The sequence below is a fragment of the Hemiscyllium ocellatum genome, chromosome 15, assembly GCF_020745735.1.
Source record: "Hemiscyllium ocellatum isolate sHemOce1 chromosome 15, sHemOce1.pat.X.cur, whole genome shotgun sequence".
Taxonomy (NCBI): domain Eukaryota; kingdom Metazoa; phylum Chordata; class Chondrichthyes; order Orectolobiformes; family Hemiscylliidae; genus Hemiscyllium; species Hemiscyllium ocellatum.
Window position 1 is genome coordinate 40,754,419 of NC_083415.1, and position 24,735 is coordinate 40,779,153.

A 24,735-nucleotide genomic window follows, 5' to 3' on the forward strand; every position below is an offset into this window, starting at 1 on the left:
GATAGATATAAAAACTTTAAAAGATACATCTACATTTTAAATGTTTGTAAATTTAGAAAAGCTCCACCATTAATCAATTGTCTTGACTTGTGCCACTACTGAAAGGACATAACAACTATTACCAGTGATAACTTGCAGTTGAGTTACACTTTGGAAAGTAAATTATTCAGTAAAATCTTTCATATCAAATTTATTTACAAAATCATTGATCAAATATTCAAACAAATGTAAGTGTCCTTGTACTGTATGTCATTGCAACAGTGGATATTAAAGTGTCTATGAGAATGTGCAGAATTGATAGACACAGGGTATTTCAGACAAAAAGTAATGGAAGTCTCCCACTCATCACTCCTCCACAATCTCATTCCCGAATCACTGTTAAGGCTGTGTCAACTGAAGATTTCAAAACTGAACTGAATAGATATTTATTCAGTAAAGGATATGAAACAAAGATGTGTAAATGCTTTTGAATTACAGATTAGTTGTCACCTAATTGAATGACAGACACTCTTGAAGGACTGAATGGTCAAATCCCACTCTTGTGTTCCCAAGAAAGGTCATTACCAGCTTTTTTGGAACAATAGGGGATTGACAGTAAATGCTGGATGAGACTAAACACACAACTCCTGAGAATGAATAATAAAAGCCATTGCATTGTTAGACAGACAGTTATTTGATCTAATTTTAACTGTAGCAATTGACAGGTAATAAAAATGTGCAAGATAACTTCACATCTTTGTTGAAAATGACCTTAATTCTATCCAGCAGCACCACCTTTTGGTGATCAGCTCTCCTGCTTTGAACATGAATTACAGCAGTGAGTTATTGGGGATCATATGTTGTAAAAATGACTGGATCGGGTCAAACATCCCAGTGAAGTGTACTTTCTACTGATGTCAAATTATCCATGCTATCTCTGCTATCATGGGTTTCCACAAATTCTCACAATGCAACATAACTTTTCAAAGTATTGTACAGTTTAGTTTGAGACATTAACATTATTAAAATGTTGTTATTTCACTGGAAATAGACTCAGGAACAAAGCAGAACAACCTCAGATTGCTGTGTACTCTGCAAATTCATACCGCCTTGCTTACTTAGCCCAATAGTGATTAGTATTATTGACCTTACAGATAACTGCGATTTATGTTTCATCTTAAATTGATTGTTGAAAAAGTGAGCATAGCTTTGCATTTTATCTTGAAATTGTACTGATCAGAATAAGGAGTTACAGTGTGTTTCGTGGTAAATGCTATATTATTGATTTCTAACATGCTAGTGACATATAGTGAGTTTGAGTTACTCTCAGCAATGAATTAGTGATTGAATTGATTACCTATGGCCTTGTGGATATTTCCAGCTGGTGAAAACTAAAGGTTTGATGGATAATTTAGCTATTCTTAAATACATATGAACTTTTTAATTGAATAAAACATCAGTAATTAATTTTTTCTTGAAATAATGCAATGTTTCATTGATTTACTAACTTGTATGGTTAGATAGAGTGATTTACTTTCTTTCCCACTATTTGCATCTAGTTGATGCTGCATTGCCTATGGGTCTCAATCTGTGAACACATTTCTGTTTCATTGAAATTCTAGTGAAACATTGCTTTGCTGCATTAGCAAGCTGCTTTACTGAAGTGTTGGACTTGCATTTATCCACAGGATTATATACATTCAGACATGGCTACAAGATAAGAAGAGACATATCATGCACAGATCCTGGAAGTAACTGTCAAGGCGCAGGTAAGATGAAAAGTATCATAAGATACATTTGGATTAAATCAACTATAAAGGTTACACAATGAACAGATGTATATAAATCAGACAAAGAATTACAAAATACTCATTTGGCCTGGCTGTTTTTCTGGAGAATGAAACAGAGTTAAAGTGTCAGGTTACAGGATGGCAGTTGTAGGGAGGGGGAAAGTCTCAGATACAGTCACATAGATGTGTTAACTCCAGGAAGGGTAAGAGAGGTAGGTAGCTAGTGCAGGGGTCTTTTGTGGATATACCCATTTCAAACAAGTATGCTGTTTTGGAAAATGTAGGGGGTGATGGATTCTCAGGGGAATGTAGCACGAACAGCCAAGTTTTTGGTATTGAGACTGGCTCTAATGCAACGAGGGGTACGTCGGCTTCCAAGAGATCAATTGTGTTAGGGGATTCTGTAGTCAGAGGTACAGACAGACGTTTCTGTGGCCAGCAGAGAGAAAGCAAAATGGTATGTTGTTTCCCTGGTGCCAGGATCAAGGATGTCTCAGAGAGGGTGCAGAATGTTCTCATGGGGGAGAGGGGCCAGTAGGAGGTCATTGTCCACACTGGAACCAACGATATAGGAAGGGAAAAGATTGAGATTCCGAAGGGAGATTACAGAGAGTTAGGCAGAAATTTAAAAAGGAGATCCTCAAGGGTAGTAATATCTGGATTACTCCCAGTGCTATGAGCTAGTGAGGGCAGGAGTAGGAGGATAGAGCAGATGAATACATGACTGAGGAGCTGGTGTACGGGAGAAGGATTCACATATTTGGATCATTGGAATCTCTTCTGGGGTAGAAGTGAACTGTACAAGAAGGACGGATTCCACCTAAATTGGAAGGGGACTAATATACTGCCAGGGAAATTTGCTAGAACTGTTTGGAAGGTTTTAAACTAGTAAGGTTGGGGGTGGGGGGGGGGATGGAACCCAGGGAGATAGTGAGGAAAGAGATCATTCTGAGACGGTTACACAGTTGAGACAGAAGTGAGTCAAACAGTCAGGGCAGACAGGGACAAGGTAGGACTGATAAAATAAACTGCATTTATTTCAATGCAAGGGGCCTAACAAGGAAGGCAGATTAACTCAGGGCATGGTTGGGAACATGGGACTGAGATATCATAGAAATTACAGAAACATGGCTCAGGGATGGGCAGGACTGGCAGCTTAATGTTCCAGGATACAGATGCTACAGGAAGGATAGAAAGGGAGGCAAGAGAGGAGGGGCAGTGGCATTTTTGATAAGGGATAGCATTACAGCTGTGCTGAGGGAGGATATTCCCAGAAATACATCCAGGAAGTTATTTGGGTGGAACTGAGAAATAAGAAAGGGATGATTTCCTTATTGGGATTGTATTATAGACTCCCTAATAGTCAGAGGGAAATCGAGAAACAAACCTGTAAGGAGATCTCAGCTATCTGTAAGAATAATGGGTAGTTATGGTAGGGGATTTTTAAACATCGACTGAAATTGCCATTGTGTTAAAGGTTTAGATGGAGAGGAATTTGTTAAGTGTGTACAAGAACATTTCTTGATACAGCATGTGGATGTACCTACTAGACAAGGTGCAAAACGTGACCTACTTTTGGGAGATAAGGCAGGGCAGGTGACTGAGGTGTCAGTGGTGGAGCACTTTGGGGCCCGCAACCATAATTCTATTCGTTTTAAAATAGCGATGGAAAAGAATAGACCAGATCTAAAAGTTGAAGTTCTAAATTGGAGAAAGGCCAATTTTGACGGTACTAGGCAAGAACTTTCGAAAGCTGATTGGAGGCAGATGTTTGCAGGTAAAGGGACAGCTGGAAAATGGGAAGCCTTCAGAAATGAGATAACAAGAATCTAGAGAAAGTATATTCCTGTTAGGGTGAAAGGGAAGGCTGGGTGACTAAAGAAATTGAGGGTTTGATTAAGAAAAAGAAGGAAGCATTTGTCAGGTATAGACAGGATAGATCAAGTGAATCCTTAGAAGAGTATAAAGAAAGTAGGAGCATACTTCAGAGGGAAATCAGAGGGCAATACGGGGACATGAGATAGCTTTGGCAAATAGAATTAAGGAGAATCCAAAGGGATGTTACAAATATATTAAGGACAAAAGGGTTACTAGGGAGAGAATAGGGCCCCTCAAAGATCAGCAAGGTGGCCTTTGTGTGGAGCTACAGAAAATGGGATAGATACTAAATGAATATTTTGCATCAGTATTTACTGTGGAAAAGGATATGGAAGATATAGACTGTAGGGAAATAGATGGTGGATGTCTTGAAACGGTTAAAGGTGGATAAATCCCCAGGACCTGATCAGGTGTACCCGAGAACTCTGTGGGAAGCTAGAGAAGTGATTGCTGGGCCTCTTGCTGAGATATTTGTATCATCGATAGTCACAGGTGAGATGCTCGAAGACTGGAGGTTGGCAAGCGTGGTGTCACTATTTAAGAAGGGTGGTAAAGATAAGCTAGGGAACTATAGACCAGTGAGCCTGACCTCGGTATTGGGCAAGTTGTTGGAGGAATCCTGAGGGACAGAATGTACATGTATTTGGAAAGTCAAGGACTGATTAAGGATAGTCAACATGACTTTGTGTGTGGGAAATCATGTCTCACAATCTTGATTGAGGTTTTTGAAGAAGTAACAAAGAAGATTGATGAGGGCAGAGCAGTAGATGTGATCTATATGGACTTCAGTAAGGCGTTCGACAAGGTTCCCCATGGGAGACTGATTAGCAAGGTTAGATCTCATGAAATACAGGGAGAACTAGCCATTTGGATACAGAACTGACTCAAAGGTAGAAGACAGAGGGTGGTGGTGGAGGGTTGTTTTTCAGACTGGAGGCCTGTGACCAGTGGAGTGCCACAAGGATCGGTGCCGAGCCCTCTACTTTTTGTCATTTACATTAATGATTTTGATGTGAGCATAAGAGGTACAGTTAGTAAGTTTGCACATGACACCAAAATTGGAGGTGTAGTGGACAGCAAAGAGAGTTACCTCAGATTACAACAGGATCTGGATCAGATGGGCCAATTGGCTGGGAAGTGGCAGATGGAGTTTAATTCAGATAAATGCGAGGTGCTGCATTTTGGGAAAGTAAATCTTAGCAGGATTTACACACTTAATGGCAAGGTCCTAGTAGTGTTGCTGAAAAAAGAGACCTTGGAGTGTAGGTTAATAGCTCCTTGAAAGTGAAGTCGCAGGTAGATAGGATAGTGAAGAAGGCATTTGATATGCTTTCCTTTATTGGTCAGAGAATTGAGTACAGGAGTTGGGGGGTCATGTTACAGCTGTACAGGACATTGGTTAGGCCACTGTTGGAATATTGCGTGCATTTCTGGTCTCCTTCCTATCGGAAAGATGTTGTGAAACTTGAAAGGGTTCAGAAAAAATTTCCAAGGATGCTGCCAGGGTTGGAGGATCTGAGCTACAGGGAGAGGCTGAACAGGCTGGGGCTGTTTTCCCTGGAGCGTCGGAGGCTGAGGGGTGACCTTATAGAGGTTTACAAAACTTTGAGGACATGGATAGGATAAATAGACAAAGTCTTTTCCATGGGGTCGGGGAGTCCAGAACTAGAGGGCATGGTTTTAGGGTGAGATGGGAAAGTCATAAAAGAGGCCTAAGGGGCAACTTTTTCATGCAGAGGGTGGTACGTGTATGGAATGAGCTGCCAGAGGATGTGGTGGAGGCTGGTACAATTGCAGCATTTAAAAGGCATTTGGATGGGTATATGAATAGGAAGGGTATGGAAGGATATGGGCCGGGTGCTGGCAGGTGGGACTAGATTGGGTTGGGATATCTGATCGGTATGGACGGGTTGGACTGAAGGATCTGTTTCCATGCTGTACATCTCTATGACTCTATGGATCTCTGCTTACCTTTCAACTGCTGCTCAATCTTTGGATCATCAAGCTAGATTTTTGATTTGGGTCTGGATACAGACAACAGGGTCAAAAGCAGATGTCAAGTTTGCATTATGGAGTAACATCCTGACATTGAATTGGCCAATTAGTACCCAGAGGGTGGGTTTGGGCCCTCCATGCTGGAAGGCCTCCATGCTGGAAGGCCAGTTAGAGCTCTTTCTGTAAAGAAAACATAGAACATCGAACATAGAACAATACAAGGCAGAACAAGCCCTTTCACTCTTGATGTTGCGTTGACCTGTGAAATAATCTAAGCCCAAACCCCTAGGTTATTCCATCATAATCCATGTACTTATCCAAAGATTGCTTAAATGTTCCTAATGTCGCAGGGATAACTACATTGGCAGTCGGGTATTCCACACCCATACCATTCTCTGAGTAAAGAACCTGCCTCTGACATCTGTCTTAAATTTATCACCCTTCAATTTGTAGCTTTTCCCCTCATACAAGCGGATGTCATCATCGGAGGAAAAAGACTTTCACTGTCTACCCTATCTAATCATCTGATCATCTTGTATGTCTCCATCGAATCCCCTCTTAGTCTTCTTCTCTCCAGAGAGAACAGACCCAAGTCTCTCAGCCTTTCCTCATAAGACCTTCCCTCCAGACCAGGCAACATCCTGGTATATCTCCTCTGCACCTTTTCCAATGCTTCCACATCCTTTCTGTAATGGAATGACCAGAACTATACACAATATTCCAAGTGCAGCCGCATTAGGGTTTTGTATAGTTGAAGCATGATATTCCAGCTCCGGATCTCAATCCCTCTACCAATAAAACCTAGGACACCGTATGCCTTCTTAACAGCACTATCAACCTGGGTGGCAAGTTTCAGGGATCTATGTACATGGACTCCAAGATCCCCCTGCACATCCACACTACCAAGTGTCTTTCCATTGACCCAGTACTCTGCTTTCCTGTTATTCTTTCCAAAGTGAATCACCACACATTAAGCTGCATTGAACTCCATTTGCCACCTCGCAGCCCAATTCTGCAGTTTATTCATGTGCCCCTGCAACCTGCAGCATTCTTCCAAACTGTCCACTAGTCCACTGACTACAGTGTCATCTGCAAACTTACTGACCCATCCACCTATGCCTGCGTCCAAGTCATTGATTTTAAAAAAGCAGTGTTCCCAAAACAGATCCTTGTGGCACACCACTAGTAACTGGACTCCAGGCTGAATATTTTCCATCAACCACCACTCGCTGCCTTCTTACAGAAAGCCAGTTCCTAATCCAAACTGCTAAATCATTGTCAATCCCTGCCTCTGCATTTTCTCCAACAGCCTACCATGTGGAGCCTTATCAAAAGCTTTACTGAAGTCCATGTATACCACATCAAATGCCCTTCTCTCATCCACATGCTTGTACACCTTCTCAAAAAAACTCAATGAGGTTTGTGAGACATGACCTCTCCTTGACGAAACCATGTTGACTATCTGCAATCAAATTGTTGCTTGCTGGATGATTATAAGTCCTATCTCTTATAATCCTTTCCAAAACTTTTCCTACAACAAACGTAAGGATCACTGGTCTATAATTACCTGGGTCATCTCTCCTGCCCTTCTTGAACAAGGGCACAACATTTGCAATCTTCCAGTCCTCTGTTACTAAACCTGTAGACAATGTTGACTCAAAGATCAAAGCCAAAGGCTCCAAAATCTCCTCCCTACCTTACCAGAGAATCCTCAGATATATTCCAATCAGTCCAGGGGACTTGTCTGCTTTCAATCCTTCTAGAATTGTTAACAGCTCTTCCTTACTTACCTCGGTGATTCCTTTCTAGTCAAATATCCCATATCTCATTCTTCTCCTTTATAATATTCTCCTTTTCCAGAGTGAAAACAGATGAGAAATATTCATTTAGCACCTCTCTGATCTCCACAGGGTCCACACGCAACTTCCCACTTCTGTTTTTGACTGGCCCTATTCCTACTCTAGTCAAGCTTTTATTCCTTGCATACCTATAGAACAATTTAGGGTTCTCCTTTATTCCACCTTCTAAAGACTGCTCATGGCCTCTCCTTGCTTTTCTTAGCTCTCTCTTTGAATCCTTCCTAGCTATTCTGTAACTCTCCATCACCTCACATGAACTATCTTGTCTCAACTTCACGTAAGCCTCCTTCTTCTGCTTGATAAAAGATGCAATTTATTTAGTAAATCATGGTTCCCCTACATTATCACTTCCTCCCTGCCTGACAGGGACATGCCTTTCAAGAAAAGAGGCAGAAGTATGTCTGTTATTGCAAGCAAAGGATTGCAAGAGCCTTCACAGTAGGCATGGTGGGTTAAGTGCTCCCTCAAAGTCAACCTGGAGTGGTAGGTTCCTTCCTTCTTTCTTGTGCACTGAGCTACCCATGGTGCCTTGGATATAGTATGTGCTGCACTCCACAGAGGAACAATGACTTTCACTAGTGTTCAGAACTGAACACTGGCTGGAGAATGGCATGTTCCTAGGGGATTCTGCACTTGCTGGTTAGTACATAACTATCTGGCTGTCACCCATTGCCTCTCTTTCAGCAGTCCATTCAGTTGCAGGGTGACCACTTCCAGGATTACTCACATAGCTCTCAGTCTCATGCTCTTCTACCTGGTCACCCTTCCTGTATATGTGGTTGCTAAGGATACAAGAAATATGCTGGAGACCTCACTTGGAGCAGGATACACATTCCTGATATGCTGTACCTGCCTCTATTTACCAGACGAATTAAACTTTAACAGAAGTAAACTAATTCCATCTATTCTCACTAATCACTCATTCTCTGGTGTTTCATCAGGTCTAGACATCTCAATTCCATGGTCTGACTTGTTAAAGAACAAAATTACTTTTTCTATTTACTCACTCTCAGAGCAACACTCTGTGTAATTAGTGTGATATCAATATTGCACTCACCTTTCAGAATCCCAGTAATCTTCTGAAATCCTGGGGACCTTTTGTCAGGATTATTTTTAAACTGGTGGGTTCATCCCTTAGTGCTTCATATTAATAGAGTGGGATGGTATGGCATAATAGATACTGTTGTCTGATTATCAACATGCTGCCCTGGATGGAGGTGAAGCCAGTTTCTGCTGCAACTCTCTGAGCTCTCTCCAGCTGATTTAGTAAACTCCAAGGAGAAAGTAATGGATTGTTTCACTCAAAAATAAGTGGCATTGATGAACTGCATAATATGACTGTATACTAAAAATTGCAAAATGATGGCCCCTCTGACAGATTGGAAATGTACGTCATGTAAAATAGTTTCTGATGAGGGAAATACCTTGGTTCACCAGGCAACAGATCCCATTGCAAGTGATTGCTGATGTATTAAACAGCCTGTGACAAGTGAAGCGTCCTAAGCTACTGTTCCTCAGTCAGGTCCAGGAATGTTACACTGGGACATGCTGTGAACTAATGTGGCTTCTACATCAGTCAACAGCCTGGTATCTTCCGAGTGGTGCTACATCCTGAGGTATCAGATGCTTCTCACATCCCCAAGGCTTTTGCTGCTCTTTCTCCAAGTTTGTCTCACTCAGTATTTGTAAATCAGTTCAGTTTAGATGATTGTGCATTTGCTGAGTCAGACGGATATGTGTTAAAGTGTCATTCCACTATTTAATATGGATAGCATCTTTGGAGTTGAAGGGATCGCTGAATTGTTGGAGATGTCGATTTTCTGAGGATATAAAGCTAACACTATGGGTGGAATCTTCTCTAGTCTCTCTAATCCTTTCTTTCTGTGCTTGTTTTCAAGTCTGCGCATTGAAAGTAAATGAGATGGAGATGAGCAAACATTGATAACTGGAATGATGACATAATTATCCAATTGAATGAACAGTAACGTTATTCGAAATTGGATCCCTCCTTTCTTTCACTCTTGTTCCTTTCCAGCTTTTTAATTGCCTTCACATTTGCTGCAATTCTGCCATAGCTTCAGAAGAAAGGAACCTACGCTAAACAGGGTCAGCAGTATTCAGGGATAGGCTGTTAGCCACATAATGTGTTTCATGAGATTATTCAAAAAGGAGTAACTTAACCTGCAGAAGAATGGGATGGACGAGACAAAATGTTCATTGCTCACATCAAATCACCCCTTCTCCTAATTCTCTTACTTAACAGAATGTCCTGGAAATAAAACAAGTAGATTTTTAAAAAAATCTAAATGGTCATGGTACTTATGAGGGAAAGTACAGCTGATAACATGGCAACGATTACACAGCAGTAATGCAAGATATTGGCAGGAGCTCATGTGAATAAATTACAGAGGTTTCCCTACCTCCCCTAGCTTATTCAGAAATTCAGTAAATGGAACAGTTCTTAATAAATGCCCCAGTCACAGAATAATGACTATGTTGTTCCTTTTGATCTTCATATTTGTCAACTTTCCTTAAAATCATTAACTCTTGAAAATTACTACAGGATTTACCATTGTTAGTTTTACAACTTCTTCAATGCACCCTTTCTGTGTACATGTCAAAGTGACCAATAAGTCTCAACATAAATTAATGCACTTGATGCCACCATGGACAGCCACATCATTTTATACTCATTGCTCATCCAGTTGCACTTTAGTCAGATGTTTGCCATTTTAACTACAGGGAGAGGCTGAATAAGCTTGGGCTGTTTTGGCCGGAGCGTCGGAACTGAGGGATGGCCTTATTTATAAAATAATGAGGGACATGGATAGGGTAAATAGACACGGTCTTTTCCCTGGGTTGGGAGAGTATAAGAGGGCATAGGTTTAAGGTGAGAGCGGAAAGGTTTAAAAGGGACCTAAGAGGCAATTTTTCATGTAAAGGGTAGTGTAAGTATGGATTGAGGTGCCAGAGGAAGTGGTGGAATCTGGTACAATTGCAACATTTAAATGGCATCTGGATGATACATGAATAGGAAGGGTTTAGAGGGATAAAGGCCAAGAGCTGGCAAATGGGACTAGTTTAATTTAAGATACCTGGTCGGTATGGATGAGTTGGACTGGAGGGCCTATTTCCAGGTTGTACATTCAATAACTCTATGAAATAGCTATATGAATATCTGAAAAAAATAAAGGCAGCTGGCAACATGCTCATCAATGTAATGGTCCCTCCAAATTGCCATTTCTTTCTAATCTCTTCAAAAATTATTGTTGCTCTCCTATCTCACATCTTTCTATTATCGCTGCCTAACCATCTCTCTGCACTCCCTCTCTCAAATCTCTCCAAAAGTTTCTATTACCCTTCCTTCTGATTAACTACTCTTCCAGTCCTTTTCACCTCTGCAACTATCCTCAATCCCAATTACTCACTCTCGCAACCCACTTCAATCACTACCATCTAATAGTTCCCTTTTCCCCAGGGTTGGAGAGTCCAAAACTAGAGGGCATGGGTTTAAGGTGAGAGAGGAAAGCTATAAAAGGAACCTAAGGGGCAACCTTTTCACACAGAGGGTGTATGGAATGAGATACCAGAGGAGATATCAGAGGCTGATACAATTACAACATTTTTAAAAGTATATTTTTATTAAAAAAAGGATTTTTTTTCTTTTGAATATTACAACCAATACAAAACAAAACAATTCAAACCAATATTAAAAAAATAAGCCCACTAATTACATAAATAAATATTAACTAATAACTAAGCTAGAAAAGGAAAATCTTAACAATAATAATAATGATAATAACCATAACACAGCTCAGTAAAACAAAGAAATAGCCCTCAATCATCAAAGCGCATAGGTTTACACATATTGATATGTTCATAGTTCCTCCCCTATGGATCCGAGGTTCATTACGTAGAATTGCCATGGCTATATAAAAGCTCTTATTAGTATGGTGGATCCAGGTAGTCCAAAATCTGTACCCAGGTAGTACAAAAAAAGCCACCATGTCTTATAAATTCTTATAAAACTTAGAAATTCTCAGTTTTATGGTGTACCATACTGGTAAGAAACTCCAAGGGGGATGTGATTCATGACTGGCTTATGCCAGCCCGCGAGCCCCGGGGGATTTTCCTACACCCACCCAAATAAAAAGTGAGGATACTGAAAAGCCTTTTTTTATGTGCATCGAATGAAAGTGAATTAACAAAGCCAAAAAGAAGAGATACTGGGTCCATCTTCACCTCCATCCCCAAGGCCTTCTATAATTTGCCTACCACAGCGCTCTACCAAAAGTAATGAGTAAGCATGCCCATGCTCTCTTTACATTTAGGACACGTTAGAGATGCTCCCATGTTAAATTTAGCAAGGCGTTCTGGGGCCAGATGACCCTGTGGAGAATCTTCAATTGTAAGGCATGGGTCTTGTTGCAAATTGAGATCCTTCTTGCATTTTCCCAGATCTACTCCCATACTTCAGAAGAGATGTCAATGTCCAACTCCCTCTCCCATACCTTACAGATCCATTTGGTTTCATCCAAGGGACCCTCTCCCAATAGATAATAAACGTTGCTAACAGATAATGTACCCTCAACATTGAAGACCCTCTTATCCATGTTGGACTTATAGGGATCTGTTAGAAGTGTTGTCTCTTTTTGTATGATGTTTCTAATTTGAAAGAAACGAAAAAGGTCCCTATTGGGCAATTCATATTTCCGAGCCAACTGGTCAAAGGACATCAATATATCCCCTTCAAATAAATTACCCAGACAAGACACACCCCTAGCTGCCCATAGTTTAAACCCAGAGTCCATCATCCCTGGCTGAAAACCCAACCTACCAACTATGGGTGTCAGAAATAGTGTTTTGGCAATATTGCCCTCACCCTGACGTATCATCCTCCAAGCCTTGACAGTATGGATGACTATTGGGCTATGGCAATATTCCTTAATTGTTCTAATTTTGTCCAAGAACAACAGGCTAATAAGGGAATATCTTGTCTGAGATGCTTCAATGTCCAACCAAAGTGAGTGAGCGTCCCCCCGGGCCCAAACATTCACATTAGATGGCAATCAGCTTAACTGATAGTTTCTGATATCTGGGAGGCCCACTCCTTCCAGTCTGTAAGGTACAATTACAACATTTAATAGGCATCTGGATGAGTATAAGAATAGGAAAGTTTAAGAAGGGCATGGGTCAAATGTTGATAAATGGAATTAGATTAACGTAGGATAGCTGGTCAGCATGGACAATGGAACAAAGGGTCTGTTTCCATGCTGTACATTTCTATGACAATAATTTTACAATGGTATACCCTCCTCACCTAGATGGCTAGGTGACTGGCTTGCAATGCAGAGTGATGCCAACAGAATGGGTTCAATTTTTGTGCCAGCTGAGGTCACCACAAAGACCACACCTTTTCAACCTCACCCCTTACCTGAGGCATGATGACCCTCAGGTTAGACCCATTACCATCCATCTCCCTCTCTAATGAGAGAGCAGCCTATAATCTTCTGGGACTATGATGACTTTCTTTTCCCTCACTATTCCCACCTTTTGCAGCCCTTTTGCATCATTCCCATCATTCTCCATTCTGATTTTCCTCCCTCCCAGACACTGGGATTACCTGAGATGTATTGCTGGGACATAGCATCTGATCTTCAAGGCTCTTTTACTGGCGAGCTGCCTAGAGATATCCATTGGGACATCTGGTGTTTGCTGGTTCAATAATAGTGTTCAATGTTAGCTTGCACATGTACATTCAGACTCAAGGATTGCCGCCACTTCCTATTGCTCTGCCTCCTCACATACATGTTTTTGGATGTAAATAACTTCTTTTCCAAATCTGAATGCACTTAAGTTGGTAAAATTGGTGCAAAAGACGTGATCAATGAATTCCAACCATACTCTCAGAGAAGGGCTTACTGGTTATTAGAATCTCAGTCAGACACTTGCGAGTTTGTCTCCTTGTGACTATTCAAATTAACTTTAACAAAGATGATAAACCTCTGCAGGCAGTTTAAATAATATTTCTGATCTTTGCTGGAATTATATGCTGCTTATTTATTTGTTGAGCAGAAATCTTGGTGTTGCAGCAGATAAGCCTGCGTTCAGCGGATGTTTAATAAAACCTATTGGACATGGTGGTAACACCAGGGAAATCCATTTGATTTCCATGTGTTGTTGAGACTTTAGAAATGAAAAAGCCTCCATGAATTGAACGCAGATGTCTCATGAAAAGAGTTTGACCATCGATGTATATCAAGAGCAAATATTGTGAGTCAGCAAATATTTTCATATCAATTCAAAATCCACGGGAGTGCCATATCCTCTCAAGGCTTCTATTTATGATTGAGATGATTTATGAATAGACAGATGTTTGTAGGATGTGCTCCTGTTCATGACACAGTAAACTACTGTGTCATAGTAATAGGATAATGGCTACATTGTAGTACTTTTCAAATAGCTCATTTATGCAGTTATAGTATAAAGAGCAAATTAGATTACAAAAACTGAGTGGATATTCAAGTGCTAACGCAGCTAGCTGTCCATAAGAACATGATTTCTAAAAAAAATTTATTTATGGAATGTGGTTGTCAAGTAGGCTGCTTATTTTTAAAGCTCTCAAGTAAACAACTCCAGATTTCTCATAAAGCTGTCCTGCCATCCTACAATAAGTATGGTGAATGTTTGTTGCACACATCCATTGGTAATAATATCCTTAACAAGGTAAGGAGTCCAAAGTGCACAGGATTCCAAATGTTGACTAACCAAAGTTATACACAATTGAAAAAAATCTTCACCACTCTGTATTCAAATGCTCCTGGGTAAGGCTAACTAGATGGGTAGAGGCAGGAAATATGTTCCCAAAGGCTGGTGAGTTGAGAACCAGGGGATCCAGGGTAAGCCATTTGGGACTGAGATGAGGAGAAATTTCTTCACCAAGAGACTGGTAAGTATATGGAAATATCTGTCACAGAAAACAGTTCAGAGCAAAACATTGAAAATTTTCAAGAAGGAGTTAGACGTATTCCTTCAGGCTAAAGGAATCTTAGGGTATGGAAAGAAAGCATATTATTAAGCATTTTGTTTTTATACTACAGTTAAAATACAGTGATATGGACTAGGCCAGACCACTCAAAACATTCTTAAGCAGGCAGCCCAGAACATAACTTTGCAATTTGTTTCTGTAAGTGTACAGTGAAAATTGCTTGGATTAAGTTAGTTAGATTAACTACCAGGTTTTAAAACAGACATAAATGTATTCACAAAATTACATAATAAAACACAAAGAACAATATAAAGAACCCCTACAGAAGTCAGTCTATCCAAACTAGACTTAATTATGCTGTTCCAAATATACACAACAGTCCCAATAAGCAAACCCCCTTAAAACACAGTTAAAAAAAAGCAACACATGCTAACAGGTTAAAGTTATAAGGGCAGAAAGAGAGAGAGAGAGTTTCCACACAGCTCACTGTTGAACTCCTAACGAGTTCTGAACTTAACTGTTCGGTTAGAGAACTGACCACTTCCCTTTTGTTATACAGGTCACTCCAAAAACATGACCACTTTGGACTGACGTCTCATCTGTTTACATAGAAACAAAAAGGCCTTCAAAATCCTTTTCATCTCTGTACTAAACCAGTCTGATCAGATCCCATCCTAGTTTATTACCCCTCTGAAAAAAACAAGGACACAGGGTCCTTGAGAAAAGGAACTGCTTTTAGATAAAAGCAACCAGCTTTCTGACACCTCTCCCCTTAAAAAAATGAACCATATATATCAAAAGATGGCTTCATTTTTAAAACCCTTCAAAAACAAGCTGGTTAGTAGACTAAAACAACATATGCACTGCACTAACTATAAACATGCAAACATGCACAACCCCATGCAAATTCAGGCCATGGCAAACCCGCCACCGAAAGCCTCCGTATCTCATTCGAGTCTTGATAACGCATCAGCAATCAAATTTCCACGACCTGCCCCATGCATAATTGTCAAGTTAAATGGCTGCAACCACAAGCTCCATCTAAACAGTCTGCCATTTTTGTCCTTAAATTTTTTCACAAATGGCAATGGGTTATAATCAATGTACACAATTGTCTCAGATGCATGGTTGGTAATATAAATACTGAAATGTTGCAATGCCAACACCAAGCTTAAAGTCTCTTTCTCCACCATTGAATACTTCTGCTGATGAACATTCAACTTCCTGGAAAAATACCCAATGGGTCTTTCTACTCTCCCACCATCCTCCTGCAGAAGCATTGCACCGACACTCACATCGCTGGCATCGATAGCCACTTTGAAAGGCTTTCTATAATCCAGTGTGGCTAATACTGGGGCACTGGTGACCACAGTTTTTAGGCTGTTAAAAGCCTTTTGACAGTCTGCTGTCCACTGAGACTTCTTGCCCTTTTTTAACAATTCAGTGAGTGGAAGCAGCCACACTGCTAAAGTTCGACACAAACGTTTGGTAAAATTCATTCTATCCCAGGAACCATAGTACTACTTTCTTCATCGACGGTGCAGGAAATTCCCCAATTACTTTCATTTTCACATCTTGTTGGGTCATTTGTCCACATTCAATAATGTGGCCCAGGAAGGTAATTTGGGCTTTGACAAATTCACTTTTAGCTAGGTTTACCACCAAGCCTGCCTTCCGGAGTCAATTAAACAGGGTAATGACCTTATTAGCCAATGTCTGAAAAGTGGCTGGAGAGTTTTTCGTATGAAATGACATGAGTCTGAACTGATATGATTTGATTAGATTCCCTACAGTGTGGAAACAGGCCCTTCAGCCCAACCAGTCCAAACCGACCCTCCGAAGAGTAACCCATTCAGATTCATTTCCCTCTGACTAATACACCTAACACTACGGGCAATTTAGCATGGCCAATTCACCTGACCCGCACATCTTTGGACTGTGGGAGAAAACCAGAGCACCCGGAGAAAACCCAAGCAGACACAGGGAATATGTGCAAACTCCACACAGACAGTTGCCTCAGGCTGGAATTTGAACCTGGGATCCTGGTTCTGTGAGGCAGCAGTGCTAACCACCGAGCCACCATGTTGCCCATTTGAAATTACAAAGGCTGAAATTGCCTTTGCTCTCTCTGACTGAGGTACTTGCCAGTAGCCTCTGAGCAAGTCCAACTTAGAAATGTCAGTTGCTTGTCCCACTTTTCGACACGGTCCACCTGTTGGAAGGATATGATTTGGATATGCATCAGTCTTTGTAACGGTGTTGACTTTGCAATAGTCCACACATAACCATTGGGTACCATCTGGTTTTGACACCATGACTATGGGCGAGCTCCAATCACTGTAGCCCACTTTGATTATGCCATCTTGGAGCATGAGCTCTATCTCCTTCTGAACCTGTGCCAACTTTAGAGGGTTTTGCCTATCAGGATGTTGCTTAATCGGAACAGTATCTCCTATATCTACATCATGCACAATTAGGTTAATGTTTCCCAGGTTATTTCCGCATATTCCCTATGTGATAATAATAACTCTTTCAGGCCATTTTGATTTTCTTGCGGAAGGTAACTCAATAATTTATCCCAATTTTTGACAACTTCCTCATTGTCTAATTTGATTTGAGGAATGTCCAATTCAGAATTCTTTGAACTTGGTTCTTCCTTCTGTGCTGTAATCATTAACACCTTCTCCTCTGGCTTTCCCTCCCAATCAAAATACCTTTTGAGCACATTCACATGACACATTCTGTGACATTTCTTCCTGTCTGAAGTCCTTATCAAGTAGTTCACTTCATTCAATTTCATAAGGTCACCAAAACCTTGCTTTTAAAGGCTCATCTGTTACTGGAAGTAACACCAATACCTTATCCCCAATTGCAAAATTGCAAATTTATGATTTCTTATCTGCTTCCTGTTTCATTGTATGCTGTGATACTCTTAAATGCTGCCTAGCCAACCATCCAGTTCTATTTAATCGTTCTCTAAAATTTGAGATATAGTCCAAATAGATGATCTCTGAATTCTGACTTATTCATTTCTCCTTAATCAATTTTAACGGTCCTCTCACTTCATGAACAAATATTAATTCAAATGGACAAAAGTTAGTCAATTCATTCAGTGCATCTCTGATCGCAAAAAGTACAAACAGAACTCCCTTATCCCAATCATCTGGATAATCCTGAACGTAAGACTTCAAAATAGAAATGTTTGATGCCATCTCTCTAGTGCTCCCTGAGATTCTGAATGGTATGCAGTAGATTTGAATTGCTTTATTCTCAAGTTATCCTTGAATAGTTTGGATGTGAAGTTTGATCTTTAATCTGCCTGGATCTCCACTGGCAGTCCGTATTGCGTAAAAAATGTAAGTAAATTTTCTACAACCTTTTTAGTGTGATGTTGTGTAATGGGATTGCATCTGAAAATCTAGTCAACATATCCATTATTGTTAATAAATACTTGCTCCCACTTTTTGTTTGAGGTAGGGGGCCCATGCAACCAATCACGACTCTTGTGAAAGGTTCCTCAAATGCTGGAATAGGTATTAAAGGTGTAGGTTTTATTAGTGCCTATGGTTTTCTGATTAGCTGGCATGTATGACACATTAGGCAAAATTCAACAACACCCTTTTGTAATCCAAGCCAGTAAAAATGTCCTTGTGTTTTAGCCTGTGTTTTCCTCACTTATAAATGACCTCCAACTAATAGCTCATGCACCACTCGCAGCACCTCCTTTCTATACCCTACTGGCAAAGCAATTTGATGAATTTCTGCTCATTTCTCATCTGCTTGAATGTGTGATTGTCTTCATTTCCTCAGTAAGACATCATTTGTTAAGTAATAACACACAGGGATGCATTCGCTCTGTCCATACTTTTTGATATAGCTGTTTTAATTCCTCATCTAAGCCAATCTACGGAAGGTGTTGCCCAAGTACCACCAGAACATTACCTCCCCCACCAGGTGTCCAAATATTTTAGATCACTGCTACACCACTGTAGGATGCCTACCTCTCTATCTCCCGCCCTCATTTTGGGAACTCCGACCACAATGCCGTGTTCCTTCTCCCGGCTTACAGGCAAAAGCTCGAGCAGGAGACAGGTCCAGTGCTGGTCGGAGGAGGCAGAGGATCAACTCCGGTGCTGTCTGGAATCAGCTGATTGGGCCATGTTCAAACAGTCCACAGGTACCTTGGACAAGTACACCACCACCATCACAGACTTTATCAGTAAGTGTGTGGAGGACTGCATTCCGAAGAAGTCAATCCGGCTGTTCCCCAACAGAAAACCCTGGATGAATTCAGGACATACAGAACCTGCTAAAAACCAGGCGTGAGGTCTTCAGATCAGGAGACTCACTCAAATATAAGGAATCCAAGTATGACCTTCTCAGAACCATTAAGACAGTCAAGGACCAATACTGATACTAGAGACTCAGACAGGCACCTGGTGACTATGGCAAGGACTGAATGATATCACAGGTTATAAAAGGAGACAGTACAAGATAGCAGATGATGACAAGTCCCTCCCAGATCATCTCAGTGCCTTCTGCGCTCACTTTGAGCAGTATTCCGGTGGAGAGGTAACCCCTATTCCAACAAGTCCTGATGAACCTATCCCAACAGTCACTGCATCAGAGGTCAGATCGGTTTTCCTTCACGTGAATCCAAGGAAAGTGATGGGACCAGATGGAGTACCAGGCTGTACACTCAGAGCATGCGCAGATCAACTGACAGAAGTCTTATTGGACATCTTCAACCTCTCCCTGCAGCAGGCCCCTGTCTTTGTCTGTTTCAAGAAGGTCAACGTTATCCCTGTGCCTAAGAAGGCTCATGCAGCATGTCTCAATGACTACCGCCCAGTAGCCCTAACTTTGGTGCTCATGAAGTGCTTTGAAAGGCTGGTCATGACATTAATCAACTCCAGCCTCCCCACTACTCTTGACCCACTCCAATTTGCCTATCGGACCAATAGATCCACATCAGATGCCATATCACTTGCCTTTCACTTCTCCCTAGAACATCTTGAAACCAAGAGCAGCTATGTAAGAATCCTACTCATTGACTACAGTTCAGCCTTTAATATTATTATCCTCTCGAGACTGATTACGAAACTTAGTGATCGCAGACTAAGCCCTACTCTCTGCAACTGGATCCTCAGATTCCTGACCCACTGGCTACAATCATTGAAGACTGGGGACAATATTTCATCCTCACTAACACTCAACATTGGAGCCCCCCAGGGGTGCGTATCAGGCCCCTACTGTATACCCATGACTGTATCACCAAATACCAGACTAATGCCTTTAAAAGTATGCTAATGACACTACCATTGTCGGTTGAATTTCAGATGGCAACGAAACATAGTACATAGAACATAGAACAATACAGCGCAGAACAGGCCCTTCGGCCCTTGATGTTGAGCTGCCCTGTGAACCCATCTAAGCTCATCCTCCTACACTATCCCATTATTATTCATGTGCTTATCCACATGGATACAGACTACAGATGGATATTAGAAGATCTGGAAAATGGTGCACTGAGCACAATCTAGCTCTCAATGCTGACAAAACCAAAGAACTCATTATTGACTTTTGGCAGGATGTTACTCATGCCCTCCTACACATTAACAGCACAGCAGTGGAACAACTGAAGAGTGTCAAACTCCTGGGAGTGGTCATCCACAACAAGCTTGCTTGGACTCTTCAGGTGGACGCACTGGTTACAAAGGCCCAACGTCTCTTCGTCCCCAGGCAGCTGAGGAAATTTGGCATGACGGTAAATACCCTTGTTGACTTTTATAGGTGCGCCATCGAGAACATTCTGTCTGGATATATCATTACCTGGTATGGCAACTGTACCATTCAAGATTAGAGGCGGTTACAGAGAGTGGTGAACTTGGCCCGGAAAATCACAAAGGTCAACCTCCCTTCTATGGAATCCATCTACCAGGCCCACTGTCAAGGAAAGGCGGCCAGTATTCTCAAAGATCCATCCCACCCTGGCAATGTTTTTCTACAACTTCTACTATTGGAGAGAAGGTACAGAAGCCTGAACACACACACCAGCTGGTTTCGAAACAGTTTCTACCCTACTGCTGTTAGAATACTGAATGGACTCACAAACTCTTAACATTCACCTGTATTTTTGTTTTTGTCACTGTTTAACTATTATTTACCTAGATATGCTACTTAACTCTGTGATCTGCCTGTATTGCTCGCAAGACAAAGCTTTTCACTGTGCCTCGGTACACATGACAATAAATTTAATTCAATTTAATCTTTCTGCTGTAACTTGATCAGCTTAGCAGAATGAAAGATATTTGCATGTTTATCTATTTGCTCCTGCTCTGTTCCACTCATCTGATCAAAAAAGGTTTTGCATGAAGCTATGTCAGCTTCCGTACCTGTGCATTTTGATCTCTCCTGCTTCACCTTGTGCCTCTGTGATCTTGTGACCACACTATCAGGGAAGATTCCTGGATAAACATCCATCTTGTCTTCAGTTGCCTGTGTCTCCACTTGCTTTTCAACTAGAGTAGGCAGCACGCCTACTGATGAATCAGTTACATCATTTGCAAGGACAAATTGTATTCCTGGAGCTGAGAGTTTGTCCAGTACCCCTACCACAAATTTCCCGCTCTTTTCTGGACTCTCTAACTTCACTTTACATAACTGAGTACTTTTTGTCTCACCATGTACCTTCTCTGGCCATAACCCCTCAGGAGGACATATCTCCTCATCCTTCAGAAATACAGACTCAGAGGAACCTGTGTCCTTTAATATTGCAACTTCCTTCCCTACTGCTCCTGGCCTATGTGAATAAACTTTACCCTTGTCTGTGTATTTTTTAACCAGATCTGGCACTTCCCCTTAATCAACTTCTGATCACCTTGTACACTCTGAGGCAGTTGTCTAACTTCCCTTATGCATTTTGTTACTAGTCCAACAAAACTTCCAGGCTTGTCTGGTTTTCCTACATCTGGCTTTCTCCCAGCCCACAAACACTGTGATTTCATGTGTCCGACTTCATTACAATGAAAACACTGGAGCTTTTCAACTTCTCTGTCCCCCTCAAGGGTTTCTTTTTTTATCCTGTGGTAAGTTATCCTTATGGTCTTCACTGAGATCTACCTTTCCCTTTCCAGTGAGAATTTCTCTTTGCCCCAATTTCTATCCCTCATGAACTGAAGTTGATTCTGGAAGCCAAACCATGTTTTATGGATCAGCTCATAATCATTAGCCACTTCAGTTGCTAACCTTGCTGTTTTAACTCTCTGCTCTTCCATATGAGTTTGCACTACTTCAGGCAGTGAATTTTTGAATTGCTCCAAAATAATTACCTCTCTAAGGGCATCATAGGTTTGCTTGACTTTTAAAGCTCTTATCCATCAATCGAAATTATTCTGTTTGATCCCTTCAAACAGAAGGTTTGAACAATGTCCCTCCTTAGATTCCTGAAATGTTGGCTACAGGCTTCTGGTGCAAGCTCATATGCACTTAAAATGGCTTTTCTCACCTCTTTGTACTACCCAGATACCTCCTCTGATAGTGACGCAAATACCTCCCTCATCCTACCGACAAGTTTCGTTTCAATCAACAAAACCCACATTGTCACTAGCCAGTGCTGCTCACTCACAGCATTGCAACATTAAAAAAAACACAGAAGCTGGTCTGCAAAACACAGAAATCAAGCCTGCCAATACATACAGAAACTACTCAGAATGCTCCAATCTTGACCAAACAGCCTAACATAAAAAACCAGACATGGCCAAGCCCCTTCCTAGACACTCCCTAAAATAGCTTTTCACAATCAGGTCTCAGCCTGATCAGCACTGCAGTTTCAACACCCTAAGGGCAGGCTCATTTCCCATTGAAACCAATACCGCAAAAAAAAGGCAGAAGGAGAGGCCGTGTAAGAATTCACTCGCAGGAGGAACACAAAGCACAGACCTGGATGCCAGGAGAATATTTACACGGATGGGACTTACAACAAAGAATCTTCCAGAAGACATTCCCATTCACTCACAGAGATGGCTGGAATCTCCAGTGTCAATTACAAATGATTTGCTACTACCGGATGCTTGATTAATTTCCATTCTGTTTATTCTTGTTTTAATCCCTTTACAATTTTCACCATTGTACTGTAACTGCATTACAAGTATCACCTTTGTGTTGTACCCACATAAAGATATATGCCTACACTTCTGTTCAGGGAAGAGCAGTTGGCCATCTGTGCAGAGAATCAGTTCTGTGTCAGCCTGGTTAATTTCTCTTCCATTATATCACTTTGTATAATAAACTGCTTGTCAATTTCACTACGATTTCACTTGTAGTCTCTGATCCATTGGGCTCAATTCTCCAACAGTGTCCTCAAAAAAAGGAACAGCTTTTAGAAAAAAGGGACCAGCTTTGTGACAACAGACAAAATAAAAATTAAAGAATTGGCTTAACTCTAACTATCAAAATGCTTAATAAAGGTGTGTGTGTGTGTGTGTGTGTGTGTGAATTACTATTAATCAACAGTTCCAATATAGTAAGATCCCATAAACACACCCTTGGCAAAGGCAAATTCAGTAAGATAGATTGTCTCACATGCAATTCTAGCAGCAGGAAGGGAACCCCAGCTTTTAGCTGTAATCGAGACGGAGGAATAACAGCATTTCCATCCAGCTTCAAGACCCAGCAACTGCTGAAAGCTAAAAGTAAAAGTCCTAATTCTGTGGGAGCTTGACCCCACCCATTCAGGCTGCGTCTAATGTTTCAATTTTTTTTAAAACCCCAAGGACTCAGTGTGATGGCATTTCCTGAATTTTCATATGCAGGAACCATTCCAGAATCCATAGAATATTAGAAGATGATCAATGCATCCATTATCTCTTTAGGTATCTTTTTCTAGCTGTTGTAAACTGCAAGATTTACTAACTTTTAATGCGTTAAAAGAATTAGCAATAACTCCTTCTATAATAAACTGTTTCTGGAGATGAAAAGGATAAGGAGAATCTGTTATAAATAACTGAAAAATAATGTGCCAATTAACCATCCCTTGGAACAGGGAGTTGAAGGAACATAAATGCTCCCTAGGAGAGAGGAGGTAATAACTGCTTGATAACTTGTTGCTTTGTGACAAATGGACAATGAAGGTTGCCTGAATAAGGAATATCCTGAGATGAAGGAGTTAATAACTAGACAAATTGCATTTAAAACAGACAGCTAACACTGTATATTACAAGGAACAGAGAAGTTAATCCTGATAAGAAGGCAAACTACAGACTTGATAACTCTAGAAGTGTAATCCAGAAGTTGTGGAAGAATAGAGCTAAAGGATCTTCAATAATGTCACATCAGAAACCTCACAAGACAGGAAATACTATAAAAAGTCAACTTCAGGACTCTTCAGCAGCAGCACTTTAGAGAGCCATAGAACAGAAGGATCATACCTTGGACATCCAGAAATGGATGCTGTTGGTTGAAATTGCAGCTAAATTCCACCAGTAATCAGATAATAACTAAGTTGAGTTATGAGGCTTAAGTTGCTTTCTTGAGTGGTCCTAATTTGATTTCTACAGGCAATAAAGTTTAAGTAATTGTTTAAGTGTTATATTGTCTGACATTTCTTAATAAGTAGCTGAATTAAAGACAGCTTGTGGTAACTTATCTGCAATACAACATTCTGAGGTGTAAAATATCAGGTCCCAGGGATTTCTCAACCTTCAGTCCAGAAACATTGTCAATATAACCTTCTTCCTAATATAACTTTTTTAAAGACCTTTATACCTTCCAGCTCCTTGGATCTCAAATTCTAGGTGATCTCCTATATCTTCCTCAGCAAAACACACAACAGATAATTATTTAGCCTCGCTGCCTTTTCTCTATTCCCCATTATAAATTCTGCTAACTTTATCTTTACCAAAGTTACCATAAGCTGTCTTTAATTCATCTCCTTTTTAATAAATCTCAGACAAAGACTGAAATAATTACTTCAACTTTATTGCATGTAGCAACCAAAACAGGACAGCTTAACAAAGCAAATTAAGACTCACAACTCAACTTAGCTATTGTCCGATTAATGGTGGGATTTAGCTGTGATTTCAACCAACGGTGTTTGTTTCTGGATGTCCAAGGTTTTATCCTCCTGCACTACAGTTCTCGAGAGTTCTGCTGCTGAAGAGTCCTGAAGTTTAGTTCTGATAGGATTTTCTGTCTTGTGAAGTTTCTGATGTGACATAATTGATGGTCCTTTAGATCTGTTCATCCA